The sequence below is a fragment of the Nicotiana tabacum genome, chromosome 24 (genome assembly GCF_000715075.1).
Source record: "Nicotiana tabacum cultivar K326 chromosome 24, ASM71507v2, whole genome shotgun sequence".
Lineage (NCBI taxonomy): Eukaryota > Viridiplantae > Streptophyta > Magnoliopsida > Solanales > Solanaceae > Nicotiana > Nicotiana tabacum.
Genome location: NC_134103.1, coordinates 64873940 through 64893541, shown reverse-complemented (window position 1 = coordinate 64893541; position 19602 = coordinate 64873940).

The following is a 19602-nucleotide window of genomic DNA, read 5'->3' as shown; positions in this document are numbered from 1 at the left end:
CAAGCTCGTCACTACTTTCAAACCAAGGTTAGGTTTGTTACTTATTGAGTATATGGGGTCAGTTGTACTCATACTACACTTCTGCACTTTGCGTGTAGATTTTGGAGCTGATGTTGCTGTGTATGGAGGGAGATGGAATTGAAGATGTACTTGTGTTTCGGTTATAGCTGCCTCTTGTTCTTGGTAGCATTAGATTTATAAATCTATTTATTTATATTTCGAACAGATGATGTATTTGTTTCATACCAGCTTTGTACTCTAAATTTTAGAAGCTCGTGATTTGCACTACCAGTTCTTGGGTTGTTGTATAAATATTCGGTTATTTCATCATTATTTTCTTAGTAAATCTCATTTGAAATTGGATTATTGTTAAATTAGCTTACCCAGCGTGTTGGGTTAGGTTCCATCACGACTAGTTGCATTTTGGGTCGTGACAAGTTGGTATCAGAGATCTAGGTTCATAGGTTTTATGAGTCATGAGAAAATATCTAGTAGAGTCTTGTGGATTGGTATGATGATGTCCATACCTATCTTCGAGAGGCTACATGGCATTTACGATAAACTTCCCATCTTTATTTCTTTATCGTGCGATATTAATTCAGTTTGTAGCGTATCTCTTTGAATTACTTCCACTCACTCGTATGTTATGTGAGCGTTCGGTATCAGTTGTGCATTGACGGCTCGTAGTTCCATGAATAAAGTGCGAGATGTATTTTCTGTGTTTTGGTGATGGGCCAATCTAGAGGACTTGAGGCCGGGTTTTGACCACAGCTTGGGCACATTGATTTCAATTGTGTGAGTATGTACTTTTGGACTTCTATTTCCAGTGGTGTCCCTATGAGTGGGACTGTTGGCTCGCTGAGTAGTTGGATGGCTATATGATGAGTAGGATATGATAGCGGGATGTGTTTAGATTGTTTGAATGTGATGAGAAGAGTTTTCTTGAGATGTGAAAAGGACTATCGGGTGCTCGATTTCTGTGCATGTGTTATATGGTCTGGAGTTATGAGGGTTTTGAGGGATTATTTCATACTATCTCATTTGTGGAACAAAGTAAATTCTCATGTCTTGTTGATGAGTTCAAACTTAGGAAGATTAAGTGATTCCGTAGTAGTTGTGGCTTTGAAAGGGTATAGAGAGATGTTAGTTTGAGTCTAAGCTGGTGGGTTATCACCCGCGGGGTAATCTACGAATGTGTGATCCTTATGATTTTGTGTGGAGGGTTTCTTTTCTACCGGTGGGTTATAGTTATTGCGATTTGAGTTTGGATTGGTTGAAAAAGTTGACCTGACCATCACGAGGATGAATGCGAGTTAAGCAGATGATTTGAGGTATTATATGGTTTGTGTTACATGAGCTTATGAAGGGTTTAGTTGAATCCCGCTACGGGATTATGGCAGAAATAGAGTATGGGTATTGTGAGTTATCAGATATTTTATTCTATGGCTTTGAGCCAAGTGGGGGAGTCTACCATCAGCAATTTGATTACATGGTTATGTGTTGTATTGGTTTCGGTCTGAGGCATACTTGTGAATCGGTTATGACTTGCAGAGGCTAGTTTTGAGGATGGCATAAGCAAGGAAATTTCTTGATGCATGGTATATTATACCTTATAGATATATGGAAGTCTTGTAATGATTTGGGTTTGTTATTCCTGATGGATGTAATGTACTAAGAAAAGGGATTCACTCGGTTGCTTAAAGGTGTGGATTAATTATTTGGGTTGTTGGTGTGCTAACATAGCACATGTTGTTTGGCTTATTTTGGCGGTGTATCTGAGATCTGAATAGAGTGGATGATTCCCGAGAAGGTTCTAATGGTTCAATATTCATATGTGGTATTTGAGGAAATTTCGAATTTGTAAATGGACAATCTGATATTAGCATCGGATGGTGTCGAGACTCACTATATTTCTGTATCACTATGGATTCTACATTTCAGTATCAGAAAGGTAAAAGGAACAACTTTAAATTCATAGGTCTCTTCAGAGTGGGTGTCTCGGTTGTGGTACTTTTGGGGTGCTTAAGAGGGAATATTGTAGCTTATGGGCCTTAAGGCGGTGTGGTTTTATGTTAGTATCTATTGTGGTGAACTTTGGCCAAGGATCATGGTGTTCTGGAAAGGAGAAGTGTCAACTTGAGGGTAATTTGGAAGGAACTCGTAGAAATAAGACAACTTGGTAGTAGGTTGGATCATCACAATAATTAGATATGATCGGTTCTTTAGGTACTTATCATGTGGTGAGTCTCTACAGGTGTTTTGTGGCAATACTCTTGGGATTGGCGACATGCATGGCTTGGTTGAGTTAGTGGGATTCAATTCTAATGGCTTGGTTATGTGCAAATGGGTTTCGAAGTGTTCTCGACGCTTTCTGCCATAACTTGAGATGGATTTATCTACAGGTATGAGGGGTATGTGGCGTGTTATAATTTTCTCCTAGATGGGATCATGTGGAAGGTTTCCACCTAATCGAGTATGTAATTTGCTTGTGACCCAGGGTCGATAATGTGGTTCTCTTGTTTTCATATGATGGCATGATAGATACGGTGTGTCGTGTGGGATTGAGATTTGGATGTGCAAGGTCAAAGTTCAATTTTGAAGGGAAGGTCATGAATTTTCAGACAACATGGACGGTATCAGATGACTAGATGAATGCTATTACTACTTGGTATTTCTAGAGAAGGGTGCGTATTTCAAAAGACGCATTGTGTTTTGACTTACCGATGCTTCATTGGTATTGTGGTACCCGCTTGGTTGATCGATTGCTGATGTTTAGATGTTAGTCATTCGAGTGGTGGAATTGGGATCGGCTATGGTGATTCATGTGTTCTATGGATTCAGAGACTGGGAGTTCTCAGAAGCAGATTGTTTCGGGGTTGCGTACTGAGAAGATGCGGCCAAAGTTAGCTAGATGGTAGTACGTGCTATGGTTAGGTAATTGTGGACTTTTGGAGGGCTATTTATCCATTTGGAGATGACTTGAGTTGATTTGGGGTCCCATTGGTAGGCCCGATGAGGATGTGTATTCTACACCCAGTTAGATATATTGACTCGGCACCATTATTTCCGAAAGGTGTGTCATTCGGTTAGAGTTGAGCTTATTCATGTTCTGATATGTTCTATGTGTTGCTCTTCTATGCTACGCAGGGTTGTGATTTGTTGGTTCTATGCCCACCCGATGTGGTTCTGTTTGGGTCTTGTAGCGAAATTTGTTTGATGAGATAAGGTCATTGGACCTAGAATGGATACTATCAGATTTGACTACTCTATGTTTGGAACAATAATATTGGAAGTCAGCTTAGGATTTGGCTTTGGTTCTTGTCGGACGAAAGAGAGAGCTTCATGACTTGTTGATCCGATGAGTGGTTATGAGTTTCTGCTTGTTTCTTTCATCTTTGGTAGTGTACGAAGGTTTTGAACGAGGTTATATTTTATATTAGGTTTACTACCGGTATCGGGTTTATTTTGAGCAGCTACTGTGATCGGGAATTGTTGCTACGAGTATGCGAGTAGTGTGGTATATCATGTGATTACATCTTGGGTTAAGGTTATGTATTGATATAACTTGTTCAGACTTATAAAGTGTGTAGATGTGAGATTCGGGTCTTGTAAGGAATTTCAGATGTTGGAAATTGGGTTCTAAGGCTAACGGACTAAGGTTAAAGTAATCATCTTCAGTTATGTTATGTTGTTAGGCTTACATGGATTGGGGTGACGTTGCATCACCCCCGGGTATGTGCATGGTAAGGTTACATGGCGATTTGATGGCTTTGAAATGACTCTGGGCACGTTCGAGGACGAACGTATGTTTAAGTGGGGGAGAATGTAACGACTCAACCGGTCATTTTGAGCATTTGCACTTTGCTCGATGGTTTGAGGGCTTGAGTAGCTCCGTATGATGTATTATGACTTGTGTGAATCGTCGGTTTAGTTTTCAGGTGATTCAAAATTGATTTCGAAGAATGATTCTCAACTAGGAAGCTTTAAGTTGGAAAAGTTGACCAAGTTTGACTTTTTAGTATTTGACCTTGGATCGGAATTTTAATGGTTCCGTTAGGTCTTGATGGTGATTTTGGACCTGGGTGTATGCCCGGATTTGCATTTGGATATTTCTAGAAGGTTTTGGCACTAATTGGCGAAAGTGGAAAATTTAAAGGTTTTGAATGTTCATAAATTTGACCGAGAGTTGAATTTGATGATATCGGGTTTGAATTGTTGTTTCGGGAGTTTGAATAGGTTCGTTACTTCATCTGGAACTTGTATGCAAAATTTGGGTTCATTCCGGATTGGTTAGGGCTGAATCAGACATTTGGTTCAAAGTTAGAAGTTTATGAACTTAAGAGATTGATCATGATCGACAATTCGTGGTTTTGATGTTGTTATGTGTGATTAATAGCCTCGAATAGTTCTGTGTTATGTGTGGGGACTAGTTGGTATGTTCGGACGGGGTCCCGAGGGGCTCGGGTGAGTTTCGGGGTGGTTTCAAACCATTTCTAGACAATTTTTAGTTTATGTTTTTTTTGCCACAGAGGTGTGCACCGCGATCGCAAACTTTGGGTCGCGTTCGCGAAGAGCAAATTTGATGTTTGGGCACTGTGAGTCGCGATCACGGAAGCCCTTTCGCGATCGCGTAGAGGAAAATTTTGATGTCACGGACTCGACTTTCGAAGCTTATATCTTGCAATCTATAAAGAATTTGGAGATGATCCAAAAATAAAAGTTGTAGCACTTTGTGTCTAGTTTCCAGAAAATCAAACCGTTTGTCATTTGGAGTGATGTACAAAATGGTATGGATAATAAAATACAAGTTGTCTGAGAAGAGTTTGGCAAGGGTTAATGGAAGTTTTTTCATCGCGATCACGGGGAAATGGCCACGATAGCATAGGGCAAAACTTTTCCTGGAAAATTCTGTAATCGTGATCAAGAAGGGCACCTCTGGAACAGTGTATAAAGTACTGTATTTCGAAGTTTTCGGACATTTTAGCATATTTTGAACTATGGAGCTCGGATTGAGGCGATTTTCACCACATGGATTGAGGTAAGTATTTTCTACTCGGTTTTGATTATATTTCATGAATTCATCTTCGATTTTGGCAATTGAATGATGATTTTGAAAGAGAAATTTGGGGGTTTTGTCTAAACTTTCCTAAAGTGAATATTTGAGTTTTGAACATCGATTCGGAGTCGGATTTGAGTGAAACTAGTATAGTTGGACTCGTAATTGAATTGGTTGTCAGATTTTGTGAGTTTTGTCGGGTTTCGAGGTATGGGCCCAGGTTTGACTTTTTGGTTGACTTTGGGTTTTTTTATTAAAGATTCCACCTTTATCGATTGGGTTTGTTTCCTTTAGCATTATTTGATGTTCTTGAGTTGTTTTTGGCTAGTTTCGAGCCGTTTAGAGGTCGGTACCCGTGGGATGGCATTCTCAAAGTATGTGTGGGCTTGCTCGGTATTGGATTTGGCTTGTTTGAGGTAAGTAACATATCTAAACTTGCATTTGAGGGTATTTAACCTTGTGAATTTTGTTATAAAAGATGTATTGAGGTGATGCTCATGCTAAGTGACGAGTTTGTGGGTGTACACCGAGGAAATCATAATTTACTCGACTATTAGACTATGGCCGGACTTGTTTTGCTATTATATCTTGTTACATCCATGTTATCCCTACTTGTTTGATTGTATGAGCTGTGAATCATGTTAGAAATCATGTTTAGGCTATATACTTATTATGTTTGAACCCACTTAGGTCATCTCTGATGTTGAGTTATTTTCTTAAATTGCAATTATAAACTCAGTCATATTCATTCATTTGCATATCATATCACAGTCTCAGTTATCATTTGTTATCACATCATGTTATCATTGTTTGGGTTGATTGGCATGAGATTTGTGAGCCCAAGAGACTGCACAGATTGATGACTGAGTTGGGGCCTGACTGTCGTATTGTGAGTGATATTTATGAGTTCGGGATGCTCGCCGAAGCAGGTTCTATTGATTCATGATGGGATCGAGTTGTATATCGTAGCAGGTTTTACAGATTCATTATAGGATCGGGCTGCACGCCACATCAGGCTTTATTGATTCATGATGGGATCGGGCTGCACGCTGCAGCATGCCATGCTGGCTTATATTGGCGCTTGGGCCGGATCCGCCCTTCCGAAGTCTGACATACCAAGTAGTGAGCGCAGGTACCGAGTGCTAAGTGCCAAGTGATTGAGTGTACCGACTGATTGAGTGTGAGACAGTGAGATTTAGTACTTTGAGAGTATGAGTACATGAGTTCATTACTGTGATGCATTACATTTGACATGCATACATGGCCTGTAGGCATATAGATGCATTTTCTCTTGCTAAACGGCATTGTGACATTCATGGCTTCACATGAATATTGACATGTAGGCATTGAGGTGTACTTTGCTCATGCTATCTGATAATGAAACATCTTATCTGTTGTTGAAAGTTTTTGAGAAAAATCACAGTTTTCTGATATACTCATATTTTGGTAATTTCGGTGAAAGACTTGGGTTTTACTGTTATTCTAGAAAAGCATGCCTATTTTTCCGTAACTATGAACGAGTTGAGCATCATTTCTTTGAGTTACTACTTGTGTTGATTTTATTGTAGTGTTACGAGTTGTTCTTGGATATTGGTGTTATACTCTGATCGTTGTCCAAGCTCGTCACTGCTTTCAACCTAAGGTTAGGTTTGTTACTTAAATGAGTACATGGGGTCGGTTGTACTCATACTACACTTCTACACCTTACGTGCAGATTTTGGAGCTGGCAGTGCTGTGTATGGTGGGAGCTGGCATTGAAGATGTACCTGTGTTCCGGTTATAACTACCTCTTGTTCTTGGTAGCTTTCGATTTATAAATCTGTTTATGTATATTTCGAACAAATGATGTATTTATTTCATACCAGCTTTGTAAACTCAAAATTTTAGAAGCTCATGATTTGTACTACCAGTCCTTGGGTTGTTGTATAAAAGTTTAGTTATTTCATCATTATTTTCTCAGTAAATCTCATTTTTGAAATTAGATTATTGTTAAATTGGCTTACCTAGCGGTTGGGTTAGGTGCCATCACGACTAGTTTGATTTTGGATCGTGACAAGCGGTATCTTGAAATCGTCCAAATAAACTTCCTTTGCCCGCTCTACAATGGCTGAGCTTAGAGCCTTAGATAATGCGGTGAAGAAGCTGAATGACTTCAAAATTTCTTGGATGATATTTCATTTTGGCCCAAACTATTGGCACACATATGCATATATTACGATATTTAAGCGGCAATATGAAGGGTTGACGATGATACGTATAACGAAAAATCTAATCATACACAGTAAAGACATAAAATCATTAGGCAACTACTCTCTAAGGGAATTATCACAATTGACTACGTGAAGTCAAGCGATAATATTTTGGATCTACTTGCTAAAGGCCTAAGTAGAGGGTAGTTGAGAGATGGAATGAAACTATAATCGAGGACAAATCATTTTAGCGGTAACTCTACCTAAAAGACTGGAGATACCAAGATCTAGGTTCAATAGATCAAACAAAATCATTAATGGTAGTTCAACATTATCAAACAAAGGTTTTGGTCCATTCTTGGATGAGACAATATTAAGTAACAAGGATAAATCGTTAAGGTTTTTTAAATGATTTCTAAGTTTGAATGAGATAGTCAAATAGTGTATCTACTGGATAACATATTTAGGAATCACCTATGTAAGTGTGAAGTATTAGCCGCTTCAAGGAGAATCCTGTAAGGACAATTCTCTACACACGTATGAAACCAGACAATGTTCATGGCCAAACACGAACACAACAATGGGAACTAAAGACGGTTAAAGGTTGATTGTGTGACTTAGAGTTATCTAGGTATACAACAATTTTTTACAATTCAAAAATTATCAAATCTACCGATTGACCGAGTATATCCAACATAAGTTCACTATGGAAAGTTCAAAGAAAAATATACTTATCCAGATGCAATTATCCTTGCTTGCGAACAACATAATTTTTCATTCCTAGTTCCTTTATATAGCCATTCCCTACTTAGAGCTCTGATACCAACTTGTCATGACCCAAACTCCCTCTGTATAACGTCGTGATTGAACCTTGTCTCTACGACTAGGTAAGCCTAACAAATTGCGGAAAATAACAAAACGAAAGTAAAACTTGGCAACTAACAGCAGTGGATAACTGAATAACTAGTAATAATGTCGCTCGGCATATACAATAACCAATACTCTATAAATATACAGTCTTCCCATAACCCGGAACATCATAAGTCACAAGCTACAGAAGGAAACTAGTATCTCTATACACCAGAGTCTAACAAAAGAAGTATCGAAGGTAAATGACATAGGAGAGAATAGAGAGGGAGTCTGAGGTCAGCGAACATGGCAGATGTACCTTGAAGTCTCCATACAACAACAAGCATGCTCATCTAGTAGCGGGGTTGATAAGAAGCATCTAAAGCTGCACACGAAAACATGTACAACGGAGTAGCATGAGTACACCACAATGGTACCAGTAAGTGTCAAGCCTAACCTCGGTCGAGTAGTGATGAGGTCAGGTCAGCCCCACTGGTAAATAATAAATAAGGCAGGAGAATATATAGTATAATAAGAGACTAGAATTTAACAAAAGGAAACACAACAAGGCAACAATACAACACACAGGGGTAAAAACCAGGGGATCTCCCGAGATACCGTCTCGTAGTCCAAAAATAAATATGCAGGGAGAACTCCCGAGGTACCGCCTCGTAGTCTCAAAAGTAAATATACAGGGAGAACTCCCGAGGTACAACCTCATAGTCTCAAAAGTAAATATACAGGGAGAAATCCCGAGGTACCACCTCGTAGTCTCAAAAGTAAATGTGTAGGGAGAACTCCCGAGGTACCGCCTCGTAGTCTCAAAAGTAAATGTCCAGGGAGAACTCCTGAGGAACCGCCTCGTAGTCTCAAAAGTAAATATACAGGGAGAACTCCCGAGGAACCGCCTCGTAGTCTCAAAAGTAAATATACAGGGAGAACTCCCGAGGAACCGCCTCTTAGTCTCAAAAGTAAATGTATAGAGAGAAATCCTGAGGAACCGCCTCGTAGTCTCAAAAGTAAATGTGCAGGGAGAACTCCCGAGGAACCGCCTCGTAGTCTCAAAAGTAAATGTGCAGGGAGAACTCCCGAGGAACTATCTCGTAGTCTCAAAAGTAAACACACAACTCAAACCGATAAATACAATAGTTAACAACAAGATTTCTACAATTATACTAATAAATAATAAGGAGAAGCAGGATATGAACAAGGCATGCTTCACAAAGTTCAAATAAGCAATTAAAGCAAGTAGACATGCGATATTAGACTAAACAGGATAACTACACATATTGGAATAGCTCAATTAAGAATGAAAATAGACTAATACTCATTTAAACGGTACAACTCAAATTAAAGAAAAAGCAGGTAGCTACTTAGAAAAATAAATCGGGTTTTACAATAAATAGCCCGTGTACGTACACGACGCTCACATATCACGAATATGTAACAATACCTTTTCCACGAATATCCGACTCTGAATGACCCAAATCTAGCCAAAATCAATTACACACCATAAATACAACTATAAGAATTTAATCTAATTAATTAAATCAAAGCTAAAGTAAGAAATTAGAAAATCGCCCCAAAAAGTCGACCTGGGCCCACATCTCGGAATCGAGTAAATGTCACAAGATATGAACACCCATTCACTCACGAGTTCACTCGTACCAAAATTATCCAAATCCGATATCAAAATCCCAATCAAAACTCAAAAACTTAGTTGAAGAACTTCTCTTTTTTTTCCCAAATTTCTCAACCGAATTCCTTAATTAAAGGATGAAATAAACTATAGATTAGTGGAATATAACCATAAACGAGTTAAGAATAATTACCCCAAAGTTCTCTCTGAAAAATTCTTGAATTAACGCCTCAATCCGAGCTCTCAAAGACCCAAAATGTAAATGAGATCAAACCCTCAAAATATCCCCTTTTCTGCCCAGCGATCTCGCACCTGCGGACCTCTAGTCGCACCTGCGGTATTTTCCTTGCAGGTGCAAAAATGACTTAAGGTGGATGGGTCCGAATCTACGATGAAGGGGCCTCACCTGCGTGTGCGCACCTGGGGAACCTGGTCCGCTTCTGCCGTCTTACTTCGCACCTGCGCTCCTTTGGCGCATCTGCGGGCATCGCAAATGCGGAAAATTGCCTCACACCTGCAACCCCTGAGAACCTACCCCACTCCGATTCTGTGATAGACCTTGCTCATGTGATATCCCACATATGCGGTCTCCCCACCGTAGGTGCGAAACACCAGAAACCAGAAAACTTCAGCATTTTGCCTAAGTCCAAATTTCAATCCGTTAAGCATCTGAAACACACCCGAGACCCTAAGGACCTCAACCAAGCATACCAACAAGTCCTAAAACACCATACAAACTTAGTCGAGCCCTCAAATCACATCAACCAATGCTAAAAACACGAATCACCTCCGATTCAAATTTAATGAACTTTGAAACATCAAACTTCTAAAACTGATGCCGAAACCTATCAAATCACGTTTGATTGACCTCAAATTTTGCACACAAGTCATAATTGACGTAACAGACCTACTCCAACCTCCGGAATCTGAATCCGACCCTGTTATCACAAAGTCCACTACCAGTCAAAATCTCCAAAAATTCAACTTTCGCCAATTCAAGCCTAAATTTAGCTACAGACCTCCAAAACACAATCCGGACACACTCCAAAGTCCAAAATCACCCAATGGAGCTAACGGAATAGATGAAAATCCATTCCGGAATTGTCTTCATACAGTTCCAACTACGGTCAAAAATACTAAGTCTTAAGCTTTCGTTTAAGGACTAAGTGTCCCAAAACACTCTGAAAACACAACCAAAGCCTCCCGGCAAGTCACATAAGCAAAAAGAGATACGGGAAAAACAGTAAACAGGGGATCGTGTCTACAACTCTCAAAACGACCGGTTGGGTCGTTACATCCTCCCCCTTTTAAAATAATCGTTCGTCCTCGAACGAGTATAGAGACATACCTGAAGTGGTGAAAAGATGAGGATAACGGTTGCGCATGATATCATGCTCCGTCTCCCAAGTAGCCTCCTCGACCGGCTGACCCCTCTACTAAACTTTCACTGAAGCAATGTTCTTTGACCTCAGCTTTCGAACCTTCCTATCCAAAATAGCCAATGGCTCCTCAACATAAGATAAATCCTTATCCAACTGGACTGAGCTGAAATCCAACACATGAGATAGATCGCCGTGATACTTCTGGAGCATCGAAACATGGAGTACTGGATGAACTCCTGCTAGATTGGGAGGCAAGGCAAGCTCATAAGCAATGTCCCCAAACCGTCGCAACACCTCAAATGGGTCGATAAACCTTGGGCGCAGCTTGCCCTTCTTTCCGAAACTCATAACACCCTTCATGGGTGACACCCACAGCAGGACCCGCTCTCCAACCATGAATGCAACATCGCGAACTTTCCGATCTGCATAACTCTTTTATCTGGACTTGGCTGTGCGAAGTCGATCCTGAATCACCTTAACCTTCTCCAGAGCATCCTGAACCAAGTCTGTACCCAATAATCTAGCCTCGCTGGGCTCGAACCAACCCACTGGAGACCGAAATCTCCTACCATACATAGCCTCATACGGTTCCATATGAATGCTCGACTGATAACTGTTGTTGTAGGAAAACTCCGCAAGTGGCAAGAACTGATCCCACGAACATCCAAACTCCATCACACATGCACGGAGCATATCCTCTAATATCTGAATAGTGTGCTCGGACTGTCCGTCCTTCGGAGGGTGAAATATTGTGCTCAACTCTACTCGAGTACCCAACTCATGTTGTACGGCCCTCCAGAATCGTGATGTAAACTACGTACCCCAATCAGAGATAATAGATACCGGAACACCAAGAAGCCTGACAATCTCACGGATATAAACTCGAGCTAGCTGCTCGGAAGAATAAGTAGTCATCACAGAAATGAAATGAACTGACTTGGTCAGCCTATCCACAATCACCCAAACTACATCAAACTTCCGCTGAGTCCGTGGAAGCCCAACAACAAAATCCATAGTGATCCGCTCTCATTTCCACTCCGGAATCTCTAACTTCTGAAGCAAACCACCAGGCCGCTGATGCTCAAACTTCACCTGCTGGAAATTTAGACACCGAGCTACATACTCCACTATGTCCTCTTTTATCCTCCTCCACCAGTAATGTTGCCTCAAGTCCTGGTACATCTTCGCGGTACCCGGATGAATGGAGTACCACGAGCTATGAGCCTCCTGGAGAATCAACTCATGCAAACCATCTACATTGGGCACACATAGCCTGCCCTGCATCCTCAATGCACCATCATCCCCAATAGTGACCTCCTTAGCATCACCGTTCTGAACCGTGTCCTTAAGGACAAGCATATGGGGGTCATCATACTGACGCTCCCTGATACGATCATAAAGAGAAGACCGAGGAACTACACAAGCTAACACCCGACTCGGCTCAGAAATATCCAATCTCACAAACTGGCTGGCTAAGGCCTGAACATCCAATGCCAATGGCCTATCTGCTGTTGGTAGATATGCTAAGCTCCCCAAACTCTCCGCCCCACGACTTAAAGCATCGGCCACCACATTGGCCTACCCAGGATGGTATAAAATGGTGATATCATAATCCTTAAGTAGCTTCAACCACCTCCGATGACGCAAGTTAAGATCCTTCTGTTTGAACAGATGCTACAAACTCTGGTGATCGGTGTAGATCTCACAAGGGACACCGTACATATAGTGCCGCCAAATCTTCAAGGCATGAACAATAGCTGCTAACTCAAGGTCGCGGATAGGATAGTTCTTTTCATGTACCTTTAACTGTCTGGACGCGTAGGCAATCTTCCTACCATCCTACATCAACACTGCGCTGAGACCAATCCGCGACGCATCACAATATACCGTATAAGATCCTGAACCTGGAGGCAATACTAATACTAGGGCTTTAGTCAAAGCTGTCTTGAGCTTCTAAAATCTCTCCTCATACTCCTCTGTCCACCTGAATGGAGCACCCTTCTGGGTCAACCTGGTCATAGGTGCTGCAATATATGACAATCCCTTTACAAAACGACGGTAATGCCCCGCCAAACCAAGAAAACTGTGGATCTCTGTAGCTGATAACGGTCTAGGCCAACTCTGCACTGCTTCCACCTTCTTCGGATCCACCTTGATACCTTCACTCGATACTACATGAACCAAGAATGCCACTAAGTCTAGCCAAAACTCACACTTTGAAAATTTTGCATATAACTTCTTTTCTCTCAAGGTCTGAAGCACAGTCCTCAGGTGCTGCTCATGATCCTGTCGAGTCCGGGAGTACTCTAGAATGTCGTTAATAAATACAATGATGAATGAGTCAAGATAAGGTCAGAACACACTGTGCATCAAGTGCATAAAAGTTGTTGGGGCATTGGTTAGCCCAAATGACATCACAAGGAACTCGTAGTGACCATACCGAGTACTGAAAGCAGTCTTCGGGATATCTGGCTCCCGAATCTTCAGCTGATGGTAGCCGGAACGTAAATCAATCTTGGAAAATATCGTGGCACCTTGTAGTTGATCAAATAAATCATCAATACTAGGCAATGGATACATGTTCTTCACTATAACTTTGTTCAACTGGCGATAATCAATGCACATACGCATAGAACCATCCTTTTTCTTTACAAACAAGATAGGAGTACACCAAAGTGACACACTCGGCCGAATGAAGCCCTTATCAACCAACTTCTGTAACTTCTCCTTCAACTCCTTCAACTAGGGAGGAGCCATACGATACGTAGGAATAGAGATGGGATGAGTGCCCGGCAACAAATCAATGCCAAAATCAATATTTCTGTCGGGCGTCATGCCCCGAAGATTAGCTGGAAACACATCTAAAAAGTCCCTCACTACTGGGACTGACTCAACTGTAGGGGCATCAATACTGACACCTCTCACATAAGCTAGATACGCATCACACCCCCTCTCAACCATTCGTTGAGCTTTAAGAAATGAAATAACTCTGCTGGGAGTATACTCTAAGGTACCTCTCCACTCTAATCGCGGTAATCCTGGCTTAGCAAGCGTCACGGTCTTAGCGTGACAATCAAGAATAGCATAATGGGCCTACAACCATTCCATGCCCAAGACAACATCAAAGTCTACCATACTGAGTAATAATAAATCGGCTCAGGTCTCAAAACCACTAAGAGAAATCAAACACGACCGATACACGCGGTCCACAACAAGAGAATCTCCTACAGGATTAGACACATAAATAGGGGAACTCAAGGAATCACGAGATATGCCCAAATACGGGGCAAAATAAGAGGACACATAGGAATAAGTGGAGCTTAGATCAAATAAAACTGACGCATCTCTATGACAGACTGAAACAATACCTGTAATGACAGAGGTGGAAGAAACTACCTCTGTACGAGTCGAAAGAGCATAATATCTGGCCTGGCCTCCCCCTATAGGGCGACCTCTACCTCCCCAACCTCTACCTCGAGCTGGCTGAGAAGGTGGGGCGGTAGCTGGTGTTGTAATCATAGCCTGAGGACCCGGTGGAGCACGCGGTGGATGAGAAGTCTGTAGAGGTGCACCCCTCCTAAGTCTGGGGCAATCCCTCACTATATGGCGGGTGTCTCCATACTCAAAACAAGCTCTCGAAAAGTGTGGCTGTTGTGACCGGCTCGGGCCAGGTCTGATGGACTGACCGCTAAAAGCACCCCGTGCAGGATGCATACTAGACATTGGCGATGCATAATAAGGCTCCTGGGCCTAGAAAGGGACGGAATACCACTGGCGGATGGAAAAGCTAAATGAACGGGGCGACTGCCAGAGCTGGGGCACGAGTACACTATAAGTGCAAGACTCTCGAGACCTCTTGGACTCCCTCTCCTCTCTCTCCTGATGGCGAGCCTACCCTCTAATCTCCTAGCAATACTCACAACCTGCTGGTAAGAAACATCCATCTCCAACTCACGGGCCATGTTAAGCCTGATATTGGGGTGGAGTCCTTCAATAAACCGATGAACCCTCTCTCAAACTGTGGAAACCAAGGACGATGCATGTCGTGCCAAATCACTGAAGCAAATTGCATACTCTGACACAGTCATAGCACCCTGGCACAATTGCTCAAACTCTGTGCGCCATGTGACTCTAAGACTCTGTGGAACATACTCCCTCAAGAACATGTCCGAGAACTGAGTCCATGTAAGTGAAGCTGCCTCAGCTGGACTACTCAACTTATAAGCACGCCACCACTGATAGGCCGCTCCTCTAAGCTGGAATGCAGTAAAGGAAACCCCACTCGACTCCGCTACACCCATAGTACTGAGAATACGGTGACACTCCTCTAGAAAACTCTGGGCATCCTCCAACGCCAATCTACTGAAGGTAGGAGGGTGGTACTTCTTGTACCTCTCAAGTATGAGCTGCTCTACCTCAGAAACTGCTGCCCTAACCTCGGGCTGAACTGGAGCTACCGACTGCACTGGTATGATCTTTGGATCTTGGTCTACCTGAAATTGCTGCTCTGGGTACCGGCGATGAGAATTTGTGCTCCTCCCCCGGCCTGATATGTGGCAGGAGCAAGTGGAAACAATCCAGCCTGAGCTAAGGTGCTGAACATGCTCAGAAACTAGGCTACAGTCTCCTGGAGTGCTGGTGCTGCAACAGGTACCTCAGGTGCCTGCCCTCCAGCTGGAGCTACTGGGGGCTCCTCTATAGCAGCTCGTGCAGGTGCTCTGGATGCACCACGTGGACGTCCTTTCCCTCTACCCCGGCCCCGGCCCCGACCTCTCGCGGCTCTATAAAGGGGCACGGGTGCCTGGTTATCAGATCCACCTGTACGTGTCCTCACCATCTGTGAGAGAATAGAATACAACAGTTTAGAATTTCGAAGTCGATAATTTCGCATGACAAGGAACCAAGGAAGTGTAATTTTCATAATAGTACCTTAGCCTCCCGAAGATAAATACAGACGTCTCTATACCGATCCGTGAGACTCTACTAAACTTGCTTGTGACTAACAACACCTATGAACCTAGAGCTCTGATACCAACTTGTCATGACCCAAACTCCCTTTTATAACGTCGTGATGGCACCTAGTCTCTATGACTAGGTAAGCCTAACAAATTGCGGAAAATAACAAAATGAAAGTAAAACTTGGCAACTAACAGCAGTGGGTAACTGAATAACTAGTAACAATGTCGCTCGGTATGTACAATAACCAATACTCTATAAATACACAGTCTTCCCAAAACCTCGAACATCATAAGTCACAAGCTACAGAACGAAACTAGTATCTCTATACACCAGAGTCTAACAAAAGAAGTACAAAAGGTAAATGACATAGGAGAGAATAGGGGGGACTCCGAGGTCTGGGGACGTGGACGATGTACGTTGAAGTCTCCATACAACAACAAGCACTCTCAGCTAGTAGCGGGGCTAATAAGAAGCACTTGGATCTGCACATGAAAACATGTGCAGCAGAGTAGCATGAATACACCATAATGGTACCCAGTAAGTGCCCAACCTAACCTCGGTCGAGTAGTGACGAGGTCAGGTCAGGCCCACTGGTAAATAATAAATAAGGTAGGAGAATATACAGTATAATAAGAGACTAGAATATAACAAAAGGAAACACAGCAAGGCAACAGTACAACACACAGGGGTAAACAGTAGGGGATCTCCCGAGATACCGTCTCGTAGTCCAAAAATAAATATGCAGGGCAGAACTCCTGAGGTACCTCCTCGTAGTCTCAAAAGTAAATATACAGGGAGAACTCCCGAGGTACCGCCTCATAGTCTCAAAAGAAAATATACAGGGAGAACTCCCGAGGTACCGCCTCGTAGTCTCAAAAGTAAATGTGCAGGGAGAACTCCCGAGGTACCGCCTCGTAGTCTCAAAAGTAAATGTCCAGGGAGAACTGCTGAGGAACCGCCTCGTAGTCTCAAAAGTAAATGTATAGGGAGAACTCCCGAGGAATCGCCTCGTAGTCTCAAAAATAAATGTGGAGGGAGAACACCGAGGAACCGCATCATAGTCTCAAAAGTAAATGTGCAGGGAGAGCTCCCGAGGAACTGCATCGTAGTCTCAAAAGTAAACAGAAAGCTCAAAACGATAAATACAACAGTTAACTGTAAGATTTCTATAGTTATACTGATAAAGAACAAGGAAAAGCAATAAATCAACTAGGCATGCTTCACATAGTTCAAATAAGCAGTTAAAGCACGTAGACATGCGATATTAGACTAAACAGGATAACTACACATATTGGAATAGTTCAATTAAGGATGAAAACAGACTCATACTCATTTAAATAGTATAACTCAAATTAAAGGAAAAACAGGTTGCTACTCACTAAACTAAATCGGGTTTTATAATAAATAGCTTGTGTACGTACCCGTCACCTCACGTGCACGACGCTCAAATATCACAACAGTACCAAATCCTAAGGGGATATCCCCCACACAAGTTTAGGCAAGTCACTTCCCTCGAACCAAGCTCAATAAATCGGTAACAATGCCTTTGCCACGAATATCAAACTCTGAATGGCCCAAATCTAGCCAAAATCAATTACACACCATAAATACCACTATAAGAAACTAATCTAATTAATGAAATCAAAGCTAAAGCAAGAAATTAGAAAATCGCCCCAAAATATTGACCCGAGCCCACATCTCGAAATCATTCAAAATTCACAAAATACGAACACCCCTTCACTCACGAGTTCACTCGTACCGAAATTATCCAAATCCGATATCAAAATCTAAATCAAAACTCAAAAACTTAGTTGAAGAACTTCTCCCATTTTTCCCAAATTTCTCAACCGAATTCCTTAATTAAATTATGAAATAAACTATAGATTAGTGGAATATAACCATAAACGAGTTAAGAATAATTACCCCAAAGTTCTCTCTGAAAATCCTTGAATTAACGCCTCAATCCGAGCTCTCAAAGACCCAAAATATAAATGAGATCAAACCCTCAAAATTTCCCTTTTTCTACCCAGCGATCTCGCACCTGAAGACCTCTAGTCGCACTTGTGACGCCGCACCTGCGGAATTTCCCTCGCAGGTGCGGAAATGACTTAAGAAGACTGAGTCCGCATCTGTGATGAAGGGGCCGCACCTGTGTGTGCATGCCTGCGAAACCTGGTCCGCTTCTGTGGTCACACTTCGCACCTGCGCTTCTTTGGCACATCTGCGGGCATCGTAGATGCGGAAAATTGCCTCACACCTGCAACCCCTGAGCACCTACCCCACTCCGCTTCTGCGATAGACCTTGCACATGTGCGATCCCGCACCTGCGGTCTCCCCACCACAGGTGCGAAACACAAGAAACCAGAAAACTTCACCCTTTTGCCTATGTCCAAATTTCAATCCGTTAAGCATCTGAAACACACCCGAGGCCCTCGGGAGCCCAACAAACATACAAACAAGTCCTAAAACACCATACGAATTTAGTCGAGCCCTCAAATCACATCAAACAACGCTAAAAACACGAATCACCCTCCGATTCAAACTTAATGAACTTTGAAACTTCAAACTTCTAAAACCGATACCGAAACCTATCAAATCACGTCCGATTGACCTCAAAATTTGCACACAAGTCATAATTGACATTACATACCTACTCCAACCTTCGGAATCGGAATCCTACCCCGATATCACAAAGTCCACTATCGGTCAAAATCTCCAAAATTTTGACTTTCGCCAATTCAAACCTAAATTTAGCTACAGACCTCCAAACACAATCCGGACACACTCCGAATTCCAAAATCACCCAACGGAGCTAACGGAACCGACAAAACTCCATTCCAGATTCGTCTTCACACAATTTCAACTACATTCAAAAATCCTAAGACTTAAGCTACCGTTTAGGGTCTAACTTTCATAAAACACTCCGAAAATATAACCAAAGCCTCATGGCAAGTCATATAAGTGGAAAGATATACGGGGAAAACAGTAAACAGGAGATTGGGGCTATAACTCTCAAAACGACCGGCCGGGTCGTTACATCCTCCCCCTCTTAAAAGAATCGTTCATCCTCGAATGAGTATAGAGACATACCTGAAGTGGTGAAAAGATGAGGATCACGGTTGTGCATACCATGCTCGGCCTCCCAAGTAGCCTCCTCGACCGGCTGACCCCTCCACTGAACTTTCATCAAAGCAATGTTCTTTGACCTCAACTTTCGAACCTGCCTGTCCAAAATAGTCATTGGCTCCTCAACATAAGATAAATCCTTATCCAACTAGACTGAGCTGAAATCCAACGCATGAGATGAATCGCTGTGATACTTCCGGAGCATCGAAACATGGAATACTGGATGAACTCCTACTAGACTGGGAGGCAAGGCAAGCTCATAAGCAACCTCCCCAACATGTCGCAACACCTCAAATAGGCCGATAAACCTTGAGCTCAGCTTGCCCTTCTTTCCGAACCTCATAACACCCTTCATGGGTGACACCCGGAGTAGGACTCGTTCTCCAACCATGAATGGAACAT